The sequence below is a fragment of the Narcine bancroftii genome, chromosome 6, assembly GCF_036971445.1.
Source record: "Narcine bancroftii isolate sNarBan1 chromosome 6, sNarBan1.hap1, whole genome shotgun sequence".
Classification (NCBI taxonomy): domain Eukaryota; kingdom Metazoa; phylum Chordata; class Chondrichthyes; order Torpediniformes; family Narcinidae; genus Narcine; species Narcine bancroftii.
The window spans coordinates 190,511,973-190,536,849 of NC_091474.1; the positions used below are offsets into that span (position 1 = coordinate 190,511,973).

At 38.8% G+C, this 24,877-nt stretch overlaps 1 protein-coding gene across 20 annotated transcripts in view; it reads right to left on the reverse strand.

The window, feature by feature from the left end:
* The window catches only part of bach2b (BTB and CNC homology 1, basic leucine zipper transcription factor 2b), a 328,595-nt gene that overhangs the window by 256,933 nt on the left and 46,785 nt on the right, over window positions 1–24,877 (reverse strand). For 15 of the 20 annotated variants that reach the window (XM_069887063.1, XM_069887062.1, XM_069887061.1 and 12 more), the window contains one exon: window positions 9,746–9,808. The exons of the other annotated variants lie outside the window; for them this stretch is intronic. The gene's annotated coding sequence lies outside the window, so the exon portion shown is untranslated. The remainder of the gene's footprint in view (window positions 1–9,745; window positions 9,809–24,877) is intronic. 20 annotated transcript variants of the gene reach the window in all.

Here is a 24,877-nt window from a genome sequence, read left to right on the forward strand (position 1 = left end):
ATACTAATGGAAGATGACTCAGCACAGGGCTGTCTACTGCAATCCCTTGGCAGCTGCAAATACCGATACCTGGACAGCATAAAGATAGCAGGAGACGATAAACAGGCAGTGGCTTTGTGCGGTTAATTCTTCTCCAGGATGTATGAATGCATAGTAAATATGGACTAAATGCAGGATTTGCTTTGTGCATTTCTGAAATTCCCAGCATTTGGTGCAGACAAATCCATCCTTAATGTATAATCAGATATGTTAAAGGCGGTCCATTAAAACTAAGCAGGAGAAATTTTTATGGGAGGGCAGGATTAAAGAAATATGAGATGAATCAAACAAATATGTTGTGTCTGTCTTCACAGAAGAGATAGTAAAATTCACAAAAACAGAGAACTGTAGTTCTACAGTGAAAAAAGAAAAGTTCAAGAAATTAAAAGAAGTAAATAAAAAGGTGGAATTGAAACAAAATAAATCCCCAAAATGTGATGACCTTTACCCAAGACCTTTACCCAACTGTTCTGGAGAGATCTTCAGAGAAAATGGATGCAATGGTTATCATCTTTCAGAATTCCATAAATTCTAGAAGATTGGAAGATAACAAATGAATCTGCATTATTTAGGAGAGAGCAAACAGAAAATGATGAATGAATTAATCTGATCCCAGTAATAGGAAAGTGGAAACAGGGTACTTAAAAAATAAACCACCGTGTTGGGCACTATCAGTTGCCCCAATAATTACAATGACAAAGGCCTGAGGGAATGATAGGTTTTATTGCACAAAAGACTTGAGATGGCCCAGATCCAAACTAGGGAAATGCCAAGAAGGGAAAGGTGGCCCGACCTTTATGGCCTGGGTCCCAGTGGAGGAGTCCAGGTAAGAGTGTCATCGGGGGTGGGCCGGCCTAAGCCAATTAGCATGTACAATCCATACCATTACACACCATTTAGGTGGAGTCAATCTGGAGTTATGAAAGGAAATTCAGGTGTGATAACGGTGTTGAGTTTTTGAGATTGTAACCAGCAAAATAGATGAGTGGGAACTTTGAAAAAGTTGTACAAAAGAACAAAATTAATAAAATTAAAGCACATATGACAGTACACAATAGGGCTAAATTCATGAATAGAAAATAAAAAGGATTAAATAAGACCTTTTCGGTTTGAGAAAATGTAGTTAGTGAATACAGATATCGGCTTGCTACCCCACCCCTTCCAGTTCGAAATCCATTTGGATGTGGACGCCCTATGTAATATATCTAAGTTTGCTCATAGTACGCAGTCAAGTGGCCCTGTGAGTTCGAAGGAAGATACATAATGGCTTCATTAGAAATATAGGCAGGTTATGTTTATGGATAAATACGAACAGGAGGTGGAATATCATTTGCAAAACCAAATATTTTTGAAATGGTGAAAAATTGAAAGGTTTCAGTGTTCAGATAAAAATAGATGCCTTAGTATGTAATTCAGTGAATATTGATGTGCAGGTATAGTAAGTGCTCAGGAGATGGATGGTAGCTTGTCTTTTAATGCAAGAAAATTTGCAAACAAGAATGAAAACAACTTATTGCTGAGGCAGCAGTTCTATTCACTCTGCCGCTGTGGCAATTTGTAATTAAAACAGAAAAAAAATAATTCATTCCTAGAATGGCAGTTTGTCTTGTGGATTAAGCAACTTCTAGTCTCTGGAGTGTAAAAGAGTGAGTGGTGATTTCACTGAAACAAAAAATGGTTGCACTGCCAGAGCTACTGTAACAATAGCACTGTTGCTGGTGCGGACTTGAGGAGAGCAGCAAGTGTAGACACAATGCTTCCCCAAAGGTTCCTACAGGCCAGTACTACTACTGCTTTAAACAGGAGCCAACGGCGTATTATTTAAAATCCTGCAACTGTGGGGTCTGGGTCAAAGACGGCGGCACCTGTGTTTGTCAGTGGCCTCAAGGGGTTTACAGGCTCCAAGAGAGCAATAGACTGGTGCATGGCACCAGAAACATGGAGAACACCACCTGTTGAGAAGGAGAGGCAGAAGAGACAACACCAAGGACGGTGACCATGGTGGCGGATCAGCAAAAGGATTTGTGGCTGAAGGACCCACACAGGCAGTGACCTGTTGGTGACTTGCAGATGAGGAACCCATACAGGAAATGGACTGTTGGCGACTTGAGGTCAAAGCACTGTGAGATTCAAGAGGGTGGAAGAGGGCAAGTGGATTCCCAAAGGACCCTGGGGTCTGAAGTCTTCCCCATTGTTTTGGAGGTTTGGATCGGGCTCAGGTTGCCAATGTTTTGAACTAAACGGGAGTTTTGTGCCACTACAGAGTCTGAGGGAGTGCTGAAGTCAAATCCATGAACACTCAGTGCCTCTGAGGGGACTCTCTTTTGATTCTCTTTCCCTGAATGTAAGGGCGCTGGCCAATACTATGGTGAATCTTTGTCTACCCTTATGTCTAGACAATGGGGAACTTCTTTACTCAGAGAGTGGTTACCGTGTGGAATGGGCTTTCTGGGAAAAGTGGTGGAAGCAGGGTCAATTTTGTCACTTAAGAAAGAGTTAAATAAGTATATGGATGGGAGGGGGATGGAGGGATATGGGTAGAGTGCTGGTAAGTGAGCTTAGAGGAGGGTACTTGGATCAGTGCAGACTAGAAGGGCCAAATTGGCCTGTTTCCGTGCTGTAATTGTTATATGGTTATAGCAGACCAAAAGCAATTTAATGCAATATTACATTTCTGTTTCATTTCGTGACAATAAATAGTATCTGATCTGATCTGAAATACACAATATTCTTAAAGGGACAGATGCATAAATAACATTTCCTAAGTCTAGATTCAGACATAACAGTCACAACAAAAAAAAAGGGTCTGGCATTCAGAAGTTGTCGTTCATCTGGGAATAGTGAACCTTTAAAGTTCCCTTCCATGTGGAATGTAAATGCTCGGTTCTCAGTAAATTCAAGGCATAAATCAATGGGTGTTTATATTTTAAGGAAATGAAAGAATATGGAGTCAATGCAGGAAATTAGCAAAGAGGTGAAGTGTCAGACATGATCTGATCTAGTAATGGCGAGGGAACCAAGGCTGAATATCTGCTCCTGTAACTATTCTGAAATGTTAACTCAATTTCTCTCTCTACACATGCAACCTGACCTGCTCAATATTTTCAGTAATTTATATTTGTATTTCAGACTTCTAGCATCTGCAGTTATTTGCTTTACATCAAGGTCTACAGAATTTAAAATTGCATTCTCTGAAGTTTCTATTTCTTTTGTGTAACTCAGTGGACTCCTTCACATAAAATCCATTCTAAGTAATTTAAGATTCTTGAGAATGAAAACATATAGAATCAGTGAAGATAACTCTTCCTGTATTTGAGCCAAAAAATATTGCTTCTCCATCTGCTTCTATTGTGCAAGTAAAAAAATCTGCTTGTTTTTTCTTTACTGATTCTTTCTTTGCAGAATAATTTTTCACTGAATCCCTTTGGACTCCAGCTGTCGGATCTCTGAAATGTCAGTAAGACACTGCTATGGAAGCCTGCTATAACTAAGCACTTGTACATAGTGATCTGTAAAGATTTGCTGCAAAGAATGTCATAATTGAGCCCAAATGCAGCACAAGGGTAAACATATACATGTCTCATGGGATGTCTACTATCAGCCAATACAATTCTCAAAACTGCAGTAGAAATTAATATGAGTCCATCTGTGCCGTCGACTGGGCTCTCGAATACTAAATCATTTCTTCGTCACACAACCTGTCCAGTCTTGCTTATGAGCTTCCCCATCCATATTTCCTGTACTACTCTCAATAACTCCTCTATCTGCAATGTAAACCCTCCAGCGTTCCAATAGACTTTGATTCACAATCGATCCAGTTTAAAATATGATGCCTTAAAACATATTTCTCTGCAACTTCTGCTGTCTGCACCAAAATGGTAGATATGCTAATCTTGTGACATAATTAAATGAAGCACATTTGCATCTATTCTAATTAATTTTTGCATATTTATTTGAGAAGCTGCAGAACAAAGGAAATATTTCTGTTTCTGTAAATTTTGTTCAATATTAAAAATAAACATTGCTAAAAATTACTATAAAATCAAGTTCAAAAGCATTGAAAAGCTGTTCAATCTAAATAAAAATTAAATCATCAAATAGTCAAGATCCATTATAATTATAATGTAAAATGACTCAGAAAAGGCTAGCTAATGACTGTCAGAAGCCCCATTCACATTGGCACTTTAACCTAGTAATTAACTGCCAATCTACTGTTTAAGGTGTCTGTGTGAACATTTGCGAACCAGCATGCAGGCGTCAGATTGCACCAGGGATGAACCGCCTAGGGAGGGTGTATCATTGCCAATTCTTTTTGAATCGGTGCACTGGTTAGCCCAGTGTGAAAGGGATCGGGGTATGCAGGACATCACCACTGGAGGATAGGTGCCTTTTTGCTCTGGGATGCTGGGTGGTGAGTGCGAAAGGGCGCAGAGAACCCAATAACATTTGTCCAGAGTGAATGGCAAAAAACACTATTTTGCCTGGTTCATTGAACTGCCAATTTACTGGTTTGCTAATGTGAAAAGGGCAAGAGAAACCTTGGATCAAGTATCCTGGACCAAGCATTATAGCCTGGATTTTGCAACCTGGGTTAACCCAGCACCAATTAAATTTTTTCTAGTGCAGAAGTTCACAGAAGATAACCTTCTGCCCCTCTAGGGTGCAAGTTATAATGATGCTGTTCACCTTCTATTTCAATTCACAGGACGAAGTCTCGCCGGGCTTAGAAACACAACAAATAAAAGCATTCAAGATTGACCATCAGTATACGATGCACGATTTGTTGGCAAAAGAAGGATGAGAGCTTCCTGCAGACATTGTTCAATCACTCTGCTCTCCCATATTTATCAGAGGAACACCAAATACTTCCTCCCCTAGAAAACACTTACCAAACCATTATCTCATTCCTTTGCTTCTAACACACCTCACAAGATCCTCATTATCCTACACCTGGCCTACCCCATCTAACCATAACCATGGTTCATTCATCCCTTTTCAATCATGTTTCCCCAATAAGAATCAGCGATAATTTTTTTTTCCATTATATGGCGTTTTGATCTTTTTCTTTAAATTATATATGCTAACCCCAGAACTATTATCTGCTAAATGCCTGCTTATATGTCTTCTCTACTTCTGGATGGGTGCTGCATTACACCTGCCAATCGCAGCACAGGCAAAGACATAAAGTGGGGAGAGAGGAGGAATCGAACAGTGTATAGTATAAACACAGACCTTGAGCAAGTTCAGGCCTTCATTGATGCTGTTTTAACTTACAGTAAGCAACCAAATAACCTATCAAGTTTACAACCATGCACTATTTTAGTCATCTTGGTAAAAGATGTAACAAATGCAAAGTTTGCAGCTGAGATTCAGCAGGTTATTAAGTTAAAATCAAACTTGCAACACAGATTCCCCACTCCCTGCTCCCAACTCTTAAAAAAAGGGGGAAAAAAACCAAACTAACCACAATTTTACAAAAATGATATCCAACAACAAGCTATATAAGGTCCTTATTCCCAGCTTTCAAGGACTTAAAATCTGTAATGATGTCAGTGTCTCATTATCTAAAGTGCACAAGAGACAACTTTCCTAACCAGACTTTAAACTCATTGTGTACTTTTGGGAAACAGGAAACCTGTTGCAGCTGTTGATTTACTGCACTGCTGTAGTGATGAGGACATCCTAATCCAACCACATTTCCTGCACAAAACCGTTGGATTAGGGCAAATAAAAACCCAAGAACTTAATGCATGTTAGAAAACATTGATATTTCAATTTGTAATAGCTTGCTCTCTTCAAAGTCAGGTAATGCAATATTGAAAACCATGTTCTTCTCCTTAAAGTGCCAACAATTATGTGCAGACAATATTTATCCAAGAGGTAGAGTAATACATGAACATCAAATGAGCTGAGTAATACATGAACATCAAAGCTCCAATTACATGACAGTGTCTGCTTTGGTTTAAATTCTGTTCCAGCATTTATTCTGATGGAGAGGTCCGATATCTTGATCCTGGCTCCTCTTTTGTGTGAATATCTCTTTGAGATTTTTCCAATGAGAAACATCTCAATCATCTTTTTATTGCTTCATATATTTTTTAATTTTCTTCACGTCTAACTACTTAACTTTCCCTTAGAGTTTATAACATTTGAAATGAAATGCCTGGTTTAAAGTTTGAGTTTTCCTTGGAAAGACTTCAACAATCAATAATCGCAATCCCAAGCCCTACTCTGAGCAGCCCAGCGGAAGATCGAATCATTTTTGAAAAATTCACTAATGTGAGGAAAATGCCTGTGCTTTGCTAATTGCTGTCCTTCAGTAATTTTCATACATGACACTACATCACTATTAGGGTAATTTACTGACTCCTTGGATATGTTAAGCTGCAACTCATGAATAACTGTCACGAAACTCCACATATGTATTCATTCTGGACAACTTTTTTATTTTTACTAGAAGCCATAATTTAGTAATGATGTAAATGATCCTACCTTGTTGAAAAGTGGCTATACATAGAGCCAACCAAGAGCAATAAACTGATCATAATGATAAATGCAGACCACACAGTGCAAAATGCAGTCAATAAAATATAAGAAACTGACAGTTAAAAATGTACCACATAATATTGGCTATAATACTACGGAACTTAAAGTGGACCACAATGCCAAATATTGACTGCAGAACATTAGACATTAACTATAAAAATATAAATTCATTATACAATGCAAATGCAATATATAAATGTGCTGGAGAAACTCAGCAGGTCACACATCATCCATAAGAAATAAAGGATAACCAAGGATTTGGGCCTTGGCACTTCATCAGGAATATGAAAAAACAAGCAGTTGCCGAAACAAAAAGGTGGGGAAGAGGAGGGAGGACAAGAGAAGAGAGGAGAGGGGGAAGGGGAAGAGCACAGCTAACAAGTAATAGATACAGGTTGAAGGGTAGAAGATTAAAGAAGCTAAGAAGTGATGGGGAAAGAGCAGAGGGCAAAGTAGTCTGACAAGAACAAAGGGAAAGGGTGGGGAGTTGGAGGAAAGGAGACAGAATAAACTTGACTGAGCGCATCAAGAATTAAGGGGGAAAATACCTGAAAGGGATCAGAATTCACAAAAACCTAAATGTTTACCTATACCACCTAACCAAATAAAAACAATAAAATGTGCTTTTATTGTGTTAAAACACCAAGGAAATGAGGCTGGGTTGGAATACTAATTAACATGAATGTTTTCTACTACTATCAAGGTTCAAGGTTCCTTTTATTGTGTGCTGTAATAATGCATAAGAATGTAATATACACAATATAAATCAACTTTTGTCTGCCATAAGGCAGAGTCGCCATGAGCATTGCCCAGTGCTCCAAAGAATAAGTGAAAGAGAAACAAAAGAGAGTCCCTTCAGAGACACTGACTGTTCATGGATTTGTCTATAGCGTTCCTTCAGCCTAAGCAGCCGCAAATTCCTGTTCAAACCTTCGGCAGCCTGAACTCCAGATCCAAATCTCCAATACAATCAGCTCCCGGGACCCTTCAGGAACACCTCTTGCCCTCAGCACCTTCTTGAATCCTGGCACCGATACCTGGTTCCATGAGCTAATCTCCAGCATTCCACAGCCTGTGTGAGTCTTTGACTGCAAGCTGCCAACAGCCCACAGCCTATGTGGGTCCTTTAGCTGCTGAGCCCCTCGCTGATCCACTGCTGTCTCTTATGCTTCTCCATCTCAACAGGGAGTGTTCTCCAGTTTCTGATGTCCTATGCCAATCCACTGCTCACCTGGATTCTGCAACCCCCTCATGGTATGCACATGCACATGCACCGACCGCCACCTTGGGCAAAGACCTCCAGGGTTGCAGGATTTTTAAAAAACACCATTGGCTCCTTTAACAGGCCATTTAAAACTTACAAAGTTGTTCACATCATAGCCAAGCAGCAAGACCCTGTGGAGCAGCCCTGTGTCTTTGCTCTCCGCTCACGCAGGTCCACAACGACAACAGCACTGCCGTTACAACTGCACTGCCATTTTATATTACTAAATGGGGACTGATGACTGTATGAATGAGGAGGTGTACAGGGCATGAAGAAAGCCAAATTTACCCACTGTTACACCCTCTGTTCCCCACTGTTCCTCTTTCCTCATTGTTCCCCATTCCCCAATAATTTCCTCTATTTCCCATTGTTCTGCAGTGTTCCCCACGTTTCCACAATGTTCCCCATCTGTTAGTTAATGGGATGATTAGTTAATGGGATGACAAAATTAATGGAGAATTTGAAGGTCACTTTTTAACCAATTTTATTTTAACTCTTGATTATCCAAAATCCTCATTTATCTGAAATTTTTTTGGACACGAAAGTGAGGGTATCCGAAGCAATCAGAAATTCTCATTTATCTGAAATTTTTCAGTTGAACTGACCTCACAGGTTGAAAAAAATTTCACTTGACATGAAATTAGAACGATGATTGTCCTCGTTTCAGGTAACACCCTCTCCTCTCTCGCTCTCCTTCTCTACCTTCCCCTAATGACTTTTCTCTCCAACTCTCCCTTTCAAACTGCGTGCCACTGTCTCCCAGTCACAAGCAGTTGGAAGAATCCCTTGTCCCGGCGTCATCAAGGAACAGGACTCGGTGGAGAGATGTCGGTGATCAATGTCAGCGATTGAGAGGGGTAGTGTACGCAGGCGAAGACATCAAGAACTAGGACGTGAAGTCAGAACTGCCCCTGCTGGAACAAGCCCATGGGAAGACAGGAGCCTGCCGACTCGCCAGTGGGTGTTCCACCAAACTGGGAAAGCTCCCCGGGGATTGGCAGCAGTGATGGGGATGTATCAGGGATCAGCAGAGGCAGTTAGTTGGGAGGTCTCAGAGATTGGAGGCAGCGTTGGGGACTTGTCGGGGATCAGCGGTGGCCAGCAATTTTTGGTGAGAATTAAAAATTATTTTAATGCTTAAAAAGCCTTCCCTTGTTTGATGTGGTTTAAACATTGATACAAGTGATTTGCTTTTGCTACGGGCTGTTTTTAAAAAAATGACCAGTTATCCGAAAAATTCAGTCATCTGAAATAGGTCCAGTCCTGACCATTTTGGATAATTGGAGTTGTACTCTATATTATTTATTAATTATAATATTAATTTAGAGGGGCATATATATTTGAGTGGGTGAGTAACAATTATGTCACAAGATAACTCTAGAGAGGTACACTGGATCTATTTGATCTTCACCTTCAGAAAATAATGTCTGCTGATATATAACATTATTAAGTTTGGCAAAAGTTTTCAATGAATGAATGCATAGAATAAATTAATGTCTGAGTAAGTGACTGATCTCTTTGGTTTTTCCAACATTTTCTTATTGGTTTCAGTTCTATGACCTGCTTTTCACAGATTTCCTTACTGTTTCTCTCATTATCCACCAGATAGTTGCATAAAGCATTTATCAGCCTCGCAATCTTGGCCTCATCCTATCAGAAGTATTCCCTTTGTAGTGTTCATTCCTTCCCTGTGCTCTTTGTAACTTGAAACCAAGTTGTTTTCTCATTTTTGTAGATCTGATGAAGTCTTCATCCTAAACTGTTTAATTTTGTATCTCTTTGCACAGGCAGTGACTGACTTGCTGAGTATTTGTAACATTTTCTATTTTTTTATTACAGATTTCCAGCATTTTTTTGTTTCTTTTAAAAAAAAATTTGATTATAAATGATGTTTACCTCAATGCTAATGCCAATCTCTCTGATCTTGCGAAAACTGCCTGGTTAATCACAGTCTTTCACCTAGTGAGTAAGCAATAATCAGTATAAATGAAATATCCCACATAAACAGACTATTAAAAGCTCAAACACCTAGAAATGCTGGAGGAACTCACCAGATCTTGCAATACCTACAGGAGGTAAAGATATATTACAGATGTTTTGGACCTGAACCCTTCTTAAAGGAATAAGCAAAGAACAGAAAGATGTCAGAATAAAGACTGAAGATTGGCAGGGAGAGGAGTACAGACAAACATAAGGTGTTAATTGGATATAATAAGAGAGGTGAGAATTGATTTTGGCTCTATAAAAGGAGACGTAGGGAAAAGGAAAGAGAGAGACAGACAGACAAAGAGACAGAGAGACGGTGCTAGGTGAAAGGCGTCGGGTGAAAGAAGAGGGGAGGGTTTAACAGAAACCGAAGAAGTCGATTTTTGAGCCAGTGACCAGTCCAGAAAATGAGTGTTTTTCTTCCATTTTGTGTGTGGTCTCAGTCTGGCAGTCCAAGAGACCACAGACAACCTCAAGACAGGGAGCTGTGGACAAATACAAACTGATGTTCCTGCAAAGACTACTGAATTCACATGCCCTAGCCAACTTCCTATACAACTTGCTTCTTGTTTTACTAGGAGAGACAAATAAAGGTCGTAGGTTGCATATTATTGCTCCAATTTCCATTGGTAAGGCAGAAATGCATATCGCATATATTGATGTGATTACATGACTCAAAAAGAAACTCTAGCTGCCCCATAATGTATTATATTGTGAAGTACAAACCAATTTCAAAATGGAAGTAATTTCATCTGGAAGTGGCTGCCACGGTGCTAAACCATACATAAAACAACCTTAATGTATAATTTGTTCATAAAATAGGCACAGATAGTTCAATTTCTAGGCTCTGGTTCTCATTTAAGTAATGATGACGTTTTATACATCTAAGTGAAATCTGAATAGGATCTCACTGGATGAACCAGGAATATAACTGGATGACCTTCTGGTCCTAGATCAAAGGCACTCCACTATTCTATAATCGACCAATGACCAATAAGCATTTTTCCACGTATCTGCAATATTAAAATAATTAATAGACAGACATTATACATGGATTAAAGCAAACAAAAATATAAATAAATGGTACCCGTTAATTCAAACAACTGTTAAATGGATTGGAATAAATTTTTCATCACAAAAGTCATTAAAAGGAAAATTTCTCCAGGGATCACTGTATATTTAGGCTTCAAACATGGATTCAAAATTCATTGATCAGGGCTTGGAAAATTGCCTCTGCATCTCCAGAATCATGTTGGAATAAGGCTATCAATCAATTTGTAGTTTTACTAATTGCTCAGTAGTAAAAAAAATAGCATGAAACAAGTAAAAAATTAAATTTAAAATGAATGAGATGCCATAACAATTCCACTGTGTATTGCTAGTAAATAGGAATGTGAAATCAAAAATCATGTTTATGCAATGTAAACCAATTTTGCTGGGAAGTTAAAGGCATTTGTTAACATCATCATGTCAATTTTGTGTGACGCTCCTTGTTGCAAGAGATTTTTTTTTGTCCCTAATATAGCTGGCCTAAAGTACGTCAACAAAACCCTGCAAGATGATCTTCAGTGAGATTTCACTGTCTGAGCAACAACAGGTGCTTTTACATTGACAACAAAAAGCAGTTTGTGGTAATTTTTTTAAAAACCCAGAAAATGCAGGAGATTGTTTTATGAAGGAACATTGACCCAAGATGTTGACTCTGTTTTCCACAATTTCTATCTGTCTGCCCTGATGAAATTCCAAACATTTATTATTTTTATTTTGAATGACAGCATCTGTACTTTTTTTTTGCTTTACAACCAGCTTTTACTAATGCTGACTTCATAAACTGTGGGCTAGTTAACCAGACTTCCAGATTACCCTGCATACTGGTTGAACTAAACACTGACTTTTCTTTGCAACTTCTAGCACTTGGCTGCAATATAAAATTTATAATGTAATTCGTCTGGATATAACATTCCTCTTCATGGATGTAGAAGGTACCTTAGGTTCCTAGGACTCTCACTTCAGGACTGCTCCTCTAATTTCAAAGCTTGCTGATGACCACAGCAATGATACTTTCCAATTTATCAGATACGACTTACCCATTTCATCAAAGCCCCATAAAAGCAGGTAAAATGGTCAGAGAAGTAAGTACCAAGGGGTTAACTGGTGGGAAGGGATGAGTAGACAAGGGAGTCGTGGACAGCATGATCCCTATGGAAAGCAGATGGTGTGGCTTTTGCCCAAATTTCAGGATTTTTTAATCAGAAGTCAACAAAGAGAAGCTGAAAGGACTCAGCAGGTCATGCAGCGTCCATGAAATGAATGAAAGAAATAGGATCCTGACCCAAAATGTTGATTGACCATTTCTCTCCATGGATGCTGCCTGGCTAGGTGAATCCCTCCAGCTTCCTTTATTTCCTCAAGATTCCAACATTTTCAAACATTCATAGGCTACACAAATAATCTTAGTGGATTTTCCTGGCAATTTTCAGCTGAAGTTCTGGTAGTTGTTTATCTGGATAAATAACCACCCAATTTGAGAAACGAGCATTAGAATCAGAATCTACTGTCATGAACAAGTACACGAAAATCAGTGTTTTGGGGCAGCGTCACGGGGCAGACACTCACATATAAACCACCTTACAACAGTACATTTTAAAAAAACTGCATAAAAGAGCAAGGCAGTCTTACTTGAATTGAAGTGTTCTTGAATTGATAGTTATCTATCTCTGCATTCGATCAGTATCCTGACCTTAACTTTTTAAATATAATTTTGGCAACCTTTATCATTGCCCTCAAGCAAAGGCCATTCCTCCTTCTTGTGATGTGATGCAACACACTGTCAGTAATCCTGTAAGCATGCTCCCTACCCTGGGAACCACCGGGTCAGGCAATGTGAGGGAACAGCTATCCCCGATAGCTTGAAAAGTTCTAATAATTTCATGTGCTTGAGTCTTTATAGGTTGGCTCATAAACCTTAGGGTGAAGTGGTAAAAGCAGCATAAAATTTAATCAGTAATGTTGAATGTTCATAAAAAGGAGTGGTATTGTAATAAGAATACACAAAAACCTCTTTTCCAACCAGTGTCAATTAATTTTGCAATGTTACAAGAGCTTTTTTTAAAAAAAACCATTAAGAAGTCTTATCATTAACAAAGGGATCTGTTTACTTTAACGTTCAGAAGAAGTAATTTTACTGAAATGCATAAGATCCTAAGCACGACAGGGTACGTACTAGTGGGAGTCTCAAACAAGAGGACATAAGTACAAGGGATTGGTCATTTAAAACCGAGGTACATAACAATTTCTTCCCGCAGAGAGCCATAAATCTATCTAATTTTCTGCACCAGAGGGTATTTAAGGAGGAGACAGAAAATCTTGAAAGTCTGTGGAATTGAGGGTGATGAGAAACTAGTGGAAAAGAAGAGTTGAGGCCTGGTGCTGATCTCCCATGATTGTATTGAAAAGAAGAGGGGCTAAGTGGTGTACTCCTGCTTCCATTTTCTTGCATTCTTTCCATATATTCCAGCATATAAGCCCTCTCGTGTTCAAGATGACCCCCTGACTTTCCTCCTAAATTGTTGTTTTTGAGCTATACTCGATGTATAGTTCAATTCTGGCAATTACCGCTAACCGATGGAACAACGTTGTAATCACATTTAATATTTTTTTTAAATCAAATAATCCAGAAATTTTATTAGCATATTTTAAAATAAATCACTGTTGGCTCCTTTAACAGTCCATTTAAAGGCTGTACAGAGCCAACGGCAATCAGACTGGGCAGATGGGCCCCGCAGGGGATCACTGAGACATGAATGTTAAGGTTAGAATTTTATACTTGGCATGGGGGAGTGCTGAGTCTTCGCTGTTAAGGTTCGGGTTTTATATTTGGCATATAGGATGACCCCTAGTTTTAAGGTGACATTTTTAAAGTTCGAGACCTGTCTTATACGCCAGCATATATAGAATATATGTAGTAATGTTTTAACAGACAAAAAAAACTATGCACATGAATTTCTAGATTGATCAACTTTTATTTAGCACACATGCTGGATTTGTGCTGAATCATTTGTGGCTGATTCACAATGTGGTTAGATACCAGGTTGCAAATCATGTAATTAGGCCATTACAATCCACTAAAGTTATCAATGAAAGCCAAATGTTGCACAGTTAATTTGCAGTAAAACTGATAACATGGAAGTGGGAGGAAATGGTTGGAGATGAACAAACATTTATTTAACAGTTTGAAACAGAAATGCAGTTCTAAAATTGGGCAAATATTACAACAGAATAGCAGCATGTAATTTGAAATGTTACCATTAATAATTTTCAGAAACAATAAAGTCAGAATATTTCATATTTTCCATTTCAATCTCCTTGATGAAGAATGCACTACAGGTAAATTCTAAATGGATGTACAGTATATGTTATCTTACTTCAGAGAATATCTATAATCAAGAGGTCTGGAGCGGGAAGTGTTGCAATATAATTCACTGAGACCTTTATTGAATACAAAACCACAAAAGTTAAACAATCAAAAAAATGGTAATATTTACAATTAAAATGTGAAATGCCATTCAACCTTATTGTGACCTCTATTACACAAAGGTGAGGAAACAGATTTCTGCATTGGTGGAAGGATTCTGAAACTTTTTAATTAAAGCTCATTAAAACAATGAAAGGATAGACTACACGCATAATATTAAACATGTAGGATGCAGATGCTGGTGAGATGGAAAGTGAAGACAAGCGGGACAAGTTATACCTAAGGGGAAGTATCCTCACTTTCTATCCCACTAGCCTCCACATCCAATACCTGCCAATTTCAGTGTGATCCCACTACCAGCCACATCTCCTCTTCATCCCATCTGCATTTCTCAGGGATAACTCTTTTCGAGATTCCCTATTTCTATCTTCTCTCCCCACCCACTCTTCCACTGTCTTAGGTGTTGACAACGCCTGGATGCCAAAATTGCTTGTGGTCAGTACCTGAAGATTTCCAACATTTCATTTACCAGAACTGTAGAGGGATTAAAATTAGTGGTGGTTTTCGGGTGGGGAGCAGGTATAGGTATGCATTCTACACATATCCACAAGATATTCAGAAGACAACTGTCTTCTCATTATTCCCTCTTTGCTTTGAGCTCACTGTTGGATTAGCAGCAAACTTTAAAATTGTCTAATATGAAAAATGAGAGTCAAAGAAGTCTGCAATGTTGTCTTGCATATATTTCAGACTTCTAAAGCATGTTTGATTTTATTGGTGCTCACTATTTATGCGCTCAGACCTACAAGATAACCTTCACCTACTATATCCTTTTACAACCACACCTACACATTTTACAAACCACAGTGAAACCTCTGCACCTCACAGTATTTTTTTAAAATGAGGATAACAGCTGACGCATAATGAACTGTGGGCGATTATTTCCTGTGTTACCCATCAGATGGAAATGTAATCACTTTCCTCATGGAAAATAGATATTATTTTAGTCAAAAATACTGCTGGCGGAACAACTTACTCTTTTCATTGCTAGACAATTTGAGAATTTATGCTATACACTCAGAAACCTTTTTCAAATCCAAGAACTGCAATTTTTTGAATAATTCAATGGACTGAAGAGTAAATACCTACCAACAGGCAGAACTCAGGATACATTTTATTCTATTCCATTGAGTAAGATTCATAAAATTGATTAATTATTACCAACAGCACCTTCTGTAATTCTGCACAAAATACCAACTTATTTCAATTTTGACTGGTGAGTATTTTACATTAGAAATAGCTTCATTAACATCTCACTTTCAAATGACCAAGTTGGAGAACATTCCACCCACTAAGTACATGTGACTCCTAGGTGAGCAACCCTATTAGCCCCCTTCCCCTCTCCTTATTTTCCTGCAATACTCTAATGTATTCTTGCAGCCTATTAGGGTACTCTAATTAGCCTATGAGGATGTCTTTGGAATGCAGTGAAAAAACAGGAGTTCCTGGAGAAAATCTATTTATTGTAAAACATGCAAACTGCATGCGGACAATATTCAAAGTAAGAATCAAATCCAGGTTCATGGAGCTGAGAACAGCAGTACTGACTGCTGCGTGACTGTGCCACCCATGACAAATATTAAACATAAAATACTCAATGGTATGATAAATCACTGAAACCTGGTTTCAATATTTACATTTTTTTGTAATTTGAACATACATACAGCATGGTAACAGGCCTTTCCAGCCTAGGAGTCTGCGTCACCCAATTACACACAAGTGACAAATTAATCAACGAAACCCGTACATTTTTAGAGGGTGGGGGAAAACCAATGCACCAGGAGGAAACCCACTCAAACGCGGGGAGAACGTGCAAACTCCTCACAGACAGCACCAGATTGAAACTTGGGTCACTGAAGCTGGAATAGCATGGGGCGAACTGCTACGATAAACATTCTACCCCATATATAATGATTGAAATAAATAAATCCTGGTTCCATATTCAACTACCTGTTTGTTTGAAAGGCAAAAATGTACTAGTTTATCACAACTACTCCAAAAATTATTGTTTATTGCTTTAATAATATGGCCATATGCACACAGTTAATGAAAATGATGCAGTAAGAAAAATGGAAAGTTTTGCCTTCACAATGCACAGTGACACAACACAAATGAACACTAAAGAGAATGCTGCCTTTAAGAACATGAGGTAATGCAAAGTTAAGAAATAACTAAAATAACCCTTGTGTGTGAGAGAGAGAGAGAGAGAGAGAGAGAGAGAGAGAGAGAGAGAGAGAGAGAGGGGGGAGGGGGGGACAGTGGAGCCAGTATGATGAAGTGAAGTAGAATGTGCACTGGGCCTAAGTTCCAGAGTTCCAGAGTTCCAGTGCCTCTCTATAGTCCGTGTATACCCCTGACCACAAAACTAAACACTGCTTCGACTCTATCCTTTAATTCGCAGATCAGAGCTGTAGACAGGATCTCTGATAATCATGTCGGTGTAGAGAAAGGAGATAGACAGACTTGTGGCTTGGTTGTCACAAGGTCAACAACTCTCAAAGTCAGGAAGACAAAGGAGCTGGTTATAGACTTCTGGAAGAGCAGCAGAGCTCATTTCCTGATCTCTATCAATGGGGCTGAAGTAAAGGTGGTAGAGAGTTTAAAGTTCCTAGAAGTAAACATCTCCAGTGACTTTTCCTTATCCATGCACATCAACACAATGGCCAAGAAAGTGAACCACTGGAAAACTGAGGATATTTGACATTTCACCTGCATCCCTTAACAACTTTTGCATGTGCACTACTGCAAGTATCTTGTCAGGATGCAGCACTGTGTGGTACGGAAACTGCTCTGCCCAAGACTTCAAGTAACTGCAGTGAACATGGGTCAGACCATCACATATACTCCGCTCTTCTCCATCTACAACCACTATTGTCTTGGTGAAGAAAGCAACATATTAAAAGACTTGTCCCACCCAAGCCACACTCTCTTCACAACCTTCCCATCAGGAAGATTTATGTGTGAGATTATGTATCACCAGATTCAAGGATAGTTTTGGACTCCAGATTCCAGAATGAATCTCACAACAGTAAAATTACGTTGCCTTTGCTCTGTAGCAACTGAACTTTCTCTGTACTGCCTTCCTTGCTGTACTATGTATGAGATGTCTTCTTGAATTTCACACAAAACAAACTTTATCCCTGCATCTTAGTACATGTGATAATAAATTTGAACATAGCACTCCTCCTTCTCCTTCTTTGGTGGTCCCACTCCATTTCTGTAATTTCTGCAGTGACTGCTGAGACCAGTATGGGACCCATAGACTGCACCTCAGATGGGCAGGAGGTGCCTGTTGGAACAGATAATTGGGGAAGTTGTAAGTTTATACATTATTTTCATCAAGCTTCAGGGCGCTACTGACACATAAAATCAAAACTCTCAGAACCAACAAAAATGCTGCTTCTCCATTTTGAGAAGCCATGATCCAGATTCCCAGAAATTAGAAGGAATGAAGCAATCATTTCAAAATGATTATGAATGCATTTTTGAAATTTTTCCTCTGTTCACCTTTTAGTCGCTTCCAATGACAGAGTTTGTAGTGGTTTCTACACAATGCACAACTACTTTTGGAGACTTAGCAAACTCAGACCAAGAGGGTTCTATTTGAATGAAGCAAGAACCCATCTCACATATTTTTGTCACTAAGGTTATACAGTAAAACACAAGGATAGATCCGTTGACACCAGCTATAGGCTGCACAGTTAGCACTGTGGTCTCACTGTGAGCTGCACAGATTTTCCCCAGGTGTTCTGGTTTCCTCCCACCCTCCAAAACGTATGGGCTTGTAGGTTAAATGGTTGTAATCGGGCACCACAGGTTTCAATGGCTAGAATCAGCTTCTACCATGCTGCAAGAAATAATAAAATAGCAATTTGGAGAGCCCAGAAAAAAGAAACATAAGGTGAATATATCCAATCATATACTCTCACATGCCGTGATTGTGGTGGTAATGTGATTGATCTGCATACTTCATGGAAAGGAGATATGAACAGAGATTTATAATATCTCACTCTCAAAAGATTCCGCAGGTTCAGAGGATGTCATGGGGTGGATGATAAAGATATGTGAGGGATTATTGATCTAAATGTGGAAGGCAAGGGAAGTCTTCTATCTCATACAAATATGAGGGTGATCACATCTTCTTCAGGTGACATCTTCTCAAGAGAGAGATGCCTTTGAAATACTCTACCATTATGCATCATTATAGAGTTATTCAATGCATACAACCATCGTTGAACTTCTTTATGACTACGTTATAGATTGCTATCTGATTAATCCAGAAATATGAAGATCAGTGTTTTGTTCATGGTGTTCAATTTTTGAGGTGTCTGAATGGCATACACTAAAACCCTATGGAAGTTTTAGCTTAGATGGCAGTAAGTAATCATGATCTCCCTGAAATTTATTCAAAGACTTGTCTCTCCAAGACAGAAAAGATGGCAGTAAGTAATCATGATCTCCCTGAAATTTATTCAAAGACTTGTCTCTCCAAGACAGAGATCTGGGACAGGTGATTACTTTAAAAATCTTAAGGACACAAATTTTCATTTGTGACGTGTTGAATTAACTGTGAAATTCTTCCTCTTAAAAGAGTGAATATATGCATCTACAAAGAAGGAATAAATGATATCTTAATCTTTTGGTCATCTTTGTAAGACATTATTTTATGTGAGGAAAAGTTTGGTGTGACAGACAATCATGTGTGGGTTAATACATCCAAAGAGTAACCACCAAGAAGCTGAACAGCTCCTGTTTCAATGCTTCAAAGAAGGGGCACTGCATCATTGAAAGTTTCCACTTACTTTATGCAACATTGTAAAAACAATATATTTTTCAGGAATTGAATATTGCATGTAGAGCCTCCAAATGCCAATTTTTTTCCATTGTCGCTGATATCATTGATGGAGTAAACTAACATCCTTGCCTTTGAATTAGAGCTTTATGGGTTTAAATCTCCCTACAAATATTTGAAGACAACGTGGAAAAGCAGAAAAATGCAGACACTGGAAGTCAGAAACAGAAACAAAAAATATTGCATCCTATCAGGACATTCCTTTTGTTCTTTCCATTCTTCTCCTTGCTTTGCAACAGACAACATGGTGGCCTTCTCATGAAAAAATCATCGACCAGAAGCTTTGCACCACCAATGATGTCAGACCTGCTGAGTAGTTCTGTTTTTGTCTGAGTATATAATTTCTATTGATGGTTTGGTAGAAGGCTGATGGGGTGCTTCAGTGACAGAGATGTCAACTTTTGGATCTTATATGAAATAGCTGAGAAGAAAATTTAAAAAATCCCATTGCACTACTTCAGAATCAAAATTTATGGTCATGGACGTCTCAAAATTTGTTGTTTTGCGGCAGAATTACATGTGCAAAAATTGCTATAAATTATTTTTTTAAATAAAAAAAATAGTGCAAAAGAAGAGAAAAAGTGAGTTCATTGTCCATTCAGAAATCTATGGGCAGAGGAGAAGAAGCTGTTTTTGTACCATTGGCAGTCTGCTGTACCTCCTTCCCAATGGTTGCAGTGAGAAGAGGGAATGGTCTACATGGTGGAGATATCCCCCCATCCCCCCCAGTCAATACACAAAAGTGCTGGAGGAACTCAGCAGGTCATGCTGATTCCATGGAAAGTGATAGGCAGCTTACATTCCCAATGATGAATCCAGTAATTAACCTTCAACCAAAATCACAGATGGTCATTAGATCAGTGCTGCAAATAGCCTGCCACATAATGTACATTATAATAGTGAGGTTGAGAACCTTTTGATTATATTATGTGTCTTTAAGCCCTGAAATCATAAAAGGTGCTGCAAATATTTCCTTCCTTTTCTCTTTAGCAACCTGTGCTTCACCTTTCTGAATACAGTTTGTTTCATCAGCTTATCTCTAAGTTATGGTTGCCATTTTCCTCCCTTCAGGTTTTGGTGAAGCACAAGACAAACAATGCAGATGATGTCCTTGGAGCCCTTTAAAGCTGCTGCAAGACTTATCACCTCCCACATTGTGCCATTTCCACCTCCCAAGAGGCAAGTTCCAAACAAGACGGTTCTGCCTGAGCTCGCCCACAATATTTAAATAAGACTGACCCAGAAATCATGGTGAGGTCAGCACTCTGACATTGGGTGCATGTGACTCATGCACTTTGAGTCCATTTCAATCAAACAAAAGATCTTGCTTTTTAAGTGTGATGCCTTTGGTCTGAGAGAATTTCTCAGGTTTTACTTGAAGAATGTTGACCAGAAAGATTGCGTTGCAAGTTTTCATCTGAAGGGTGGCATTCTGATTTCACAGAATCAACACAAAGCAAGGAGTTGCGACATTATACCCAATAAAGGTCAAAAGCATCTGTAATAAAGTAATAGCAATGAACTAACAGGAGCGTCCTTCACAAACTTTGCATAACTTCTTCCATCTTACATTCTGCACATCCAGAGATAAAGATCAGGAGTCCATTAGCCTTTTGATCACTTTCTGTAATGGAGGTTGGCTTTTCAATAATCTGAGTACATGGATCCTCAACTTTCATTAGATCACAGGATTGCCAATTCCAATTTCACCATTTACTCTATCCAAACATAAAGTGATTCATTGAGATCTGGCAAAATTCAAATAATTTTATCACGGGTTTGGTCATTAACTATATTTAATTGGGAGAGATTCCTGGGGAATCCAGAGGGTTTTTCTTTCCAAGTACAGAGCTTGTAATTCTGCCTGTTTTTGCGTCATTCTGAAACATGTAAATTCAACTTAAATGCATCATTAATGAACACAAGAAGGCATGAGCCTGGAAATGCAAACCACTAGTTGGTCACAGAAAGATGTCCAGGTTACAGTTTACCAACAAGTATTTAAAAGAGCCTGCAGAATCCTTGAAAAAGTTCTTGTGGACAGATGATTTCAAGATATACATGTATCAGAATGATGGCGAGCAAAGTGAAGAGGTGAAAAAGAACTGTCCAAGATACAAAGCATACCACCTTTGCCATGGTTTCTATTTTGCAGTGTAGCCTCTGTATTTCTATTCATGAAGTCTTCTACGGACAGTAGCCATTGACATATTGTTACGAGACCAGAGAACACCAAAACCCAGCAGCAATAGATATTCACCAAGACAAATGGTTACTTAAACAAAAGTTGCTTTTAATTATCTTTAAACATGAAAACCGAATCACACTTTAACATCACTATTGACTTAACTCACCTAACTTAACCCCCTTCTAATTCTAAGCACATGTGTATGTAATGTAATGTGTGAGTAATTTCAGAAAAGTTCTTTCATTCACAGTCCAATCTCACTTCTCACTTCTCATTCCTCCAAGTTCACTGGTTGCAGACAATTCTTACACTGTGCACAGAATGTAACATTTATAAAGTTCACCAGGCTTTGGTGCTTGAAAGGTAAATGGTTACCACTCAGGAAGGTTCTTGTCGGTTTTCAGAGAGAGATTTGTTGTTCAAGGACATCCACAACTGATTTACTTCCATCAGCCACTTCAGCGTCTTGCAAAAGCAACTTTCCCCCTCAGGGTTCTCCAGCTGATAACCTCTTTCTTTCAGATCACCACAGAGTTCCTTATTCCAAGTGAAACATTAGACAGCCAGTCCTCTCCCCTTGCATGAACCACAAGGGCTTTGACCAGGCTGAACAAAAAACTCACAACCTGTCTTCCAAATGGGGTTTCCACCCTTGCCAGCTTGTCCTGTTCCAGTCCCAGCTGTTGTTGCTGACTGTAACACTGTGAAACCAATCTCTGTCTCTCTGTGAAAGCCTGCTTGACTCTCTCTGCTTGCAAAACTACATGACCCTCTTAGAATAGCAAGTTACCTTCCAGAAAGAAGACTGCTCCGACGAGCTCTTTCATCTGTTACCTTTTTGTAAACAACAATCCATTAGTGAAGTCTCTTGGGCTCTCTCCAAAGCTCTTGCAAAGGTTGTGGGGTCGATATGTCTAGCATTAGCAGAGCTCCAGTATTTCAAATAAGATCTATTTTAAAGTGTTTGATGTGACCTACACTAACAAACCTTGCCCCAATTTTTCTTACAAAAACATATATATATACTCTGTCACAATATCCACACCTGACTCCTGAAGTGATCTGTCAGACATATGTTTGGAGAGTTTTCTTCATTATGATGAGAATTCTTCTGTCATCAGCTGTGGAGGTCTTCCTTGGAATACCAGTCCCTTTGCGATTATTGAGCTCACCAATACACTTTTTTTCCTTAATGATGTTCCAAAGAGTTAATTTTGGTAACCCTAATTTTTCAGCGTCATAATTGCTTCTTTGACTTTCATTGGCACAACTGGTCCTCATGTTGAAAATTAGCAACTACAGATTCCAAAGGTGATCAAAAGTTTAGATGCAAGCCTAGCTCCCTTATGCCTGTACCAATGAAGCAATTAAAAATACCTGAGTACTCACAAATGGTTGCGAAGCCAAATGTCCCAAACATTATGATACCCTGAAATGAGGGGGGTTATGTATAAAAAGTGCTGTGATTTCTACATGTTCAAACCAAAATATATAAAATTAACCTTGAATAATATTTGGAATGTGCACTTTAATTACATGTGAATTGTTTGATTACAAATTTAAAACTGTGGGGTACAGGGGGGAAAAAAGGGGAAAAAGTGTATTTATCCCAAACATCATGGAGGATATGATATATCAAATGTTTCAGACCTGAGGCCTTCTTCAAGATAACCTTGAATAAATGCTCAGGCCCGAAACATCGGTTATATATCTTTACTCCCTATTGATGCTGCAAGTCCTGCTGAGTTCCTGAAGCATTTCTCTGTTTTTACCATTAAAAACAGTGCAAGGGCATCATCTTTTGCCAATGAGAGATCCATTTAAGAGCCAGATAACAGCAGGAAATAACTGCCCTTGAAATTGGAAGATCATATTTTCAAGAACATATATCTTCTGCCTGATGGAAAAGGGAAGAGAGAGTGTGACCAATGTGGAAATGGATTATTTAATATGTTAGTAGCTTTCCCAAAACAGTGAAAGGCATGAACAGAGTTGTTGGAGGCAAGGTTGGTCTAGGCGATTGCCTGAGTGGCATTTACAACTCCCTGCAGTATTTTGCTGCCTTGAGCAGAGTAGTTTTCAAATCAACCTGTGATGCATCCAAACAAATACATTCCATAATAAGCCTGTAAAAGTTGTGTATTTAACATGAGGGGTGTTGGGCAGATTCTGTGGCAGATGCTTACAGGTAAGGCAGCAACACAACTCTGGAGAAGAGGCATTCCTTGATGCTAACAAGATCTGAAATTGCAGTGTGAAGTGAGTCCTGATTTGGTTGTGAAATTACCCTGATGGCTGTGTTTCACCAGACACCATAGTGGCAATGGGCTACTTATAGCTGGAGCATTAAATGAGGTGATAATATGGCTCTAAAAATGATCAAAAGACAAATTATGTAACTTTAGAGTTGAGACCCAGTGTTCACCGAGATTGGAGCATGAGTGACAAAATCAATCAATATCTAATTCTAGGATTTAATGTAATGTCAAAAGACGTCAGGTGATAAGTAGGAGAAAAATGGATGAGGATATGATCAGGAGGTTAATTGGTGATTAAAACTTCATAGACCTCAAACTTGTATGTGTTGATTAAGTCAAGAAGATGGTCCTGTGTATGACTGGTGGATTCAGTTGTAAGGATGGGACTGCTAAAGGAAGGGAAGCAAGGAAATCAGCTATGTTGGCGGAAATAGAAAAGGAGGTTGAGTTTAACAATGATTACCTGCCTCCAGGTGCAGACACTGAAAACCTCAATGAAATGAATCTTGCTCTGGGAAATCCAAACAAGGACAAGATTTTGGGCCAAAAGCTGAAGGGCTGGAGATATGAAGTTGGAACGGAGCTGTTTCTCCATTATCATTTGACGTAATGTGAAGTGAGATGAGTCATGATGGCAAACGAGAAAGAATTATTATCTAAAAATTAAATATCCAGTCCAATGTGAATGAGGAAGGATCTGAAGCAAGAGTAAAATATTCTCCAAAGTGTTATCGGCAGAAAGCTCATTGAGGGGAAAGGGCAGTGAAAAGTAAAGAACATAATTCAACTTCACTTTTAGGGTTTGAAATCGGTGAAATAAAAGATTTAGAAAGTGCAATTGTGTCAACTATTCAACAATGGTTGTGATAAGCAGCATGGAGTGAGACAGATCATTGTAAACATCACCAAAAGGTGTGTATGAGAAAAGATTCAACAAGGCAAAGATACAAAGAGCAAGACCTTCACTTGCCAATGCTAATTTTTTCTTACATATGAAATATTATACATTTAAACGTCTTCAGCTTTTCATCACTATTTATTTTGCTAAGACAGAGGAAAACAAAATTTTTGTCAGTCTGGGTCAGTACTGACTGATCACTGCTTGAAAATACATTATTTGGTTATAGTAACTATAGAGTGCTAGGGATCCTCCTGACCACTAAAGGGGATAAGAGACTAGATGGTTGGGGGCTTCAGTTGGATTCAAGAT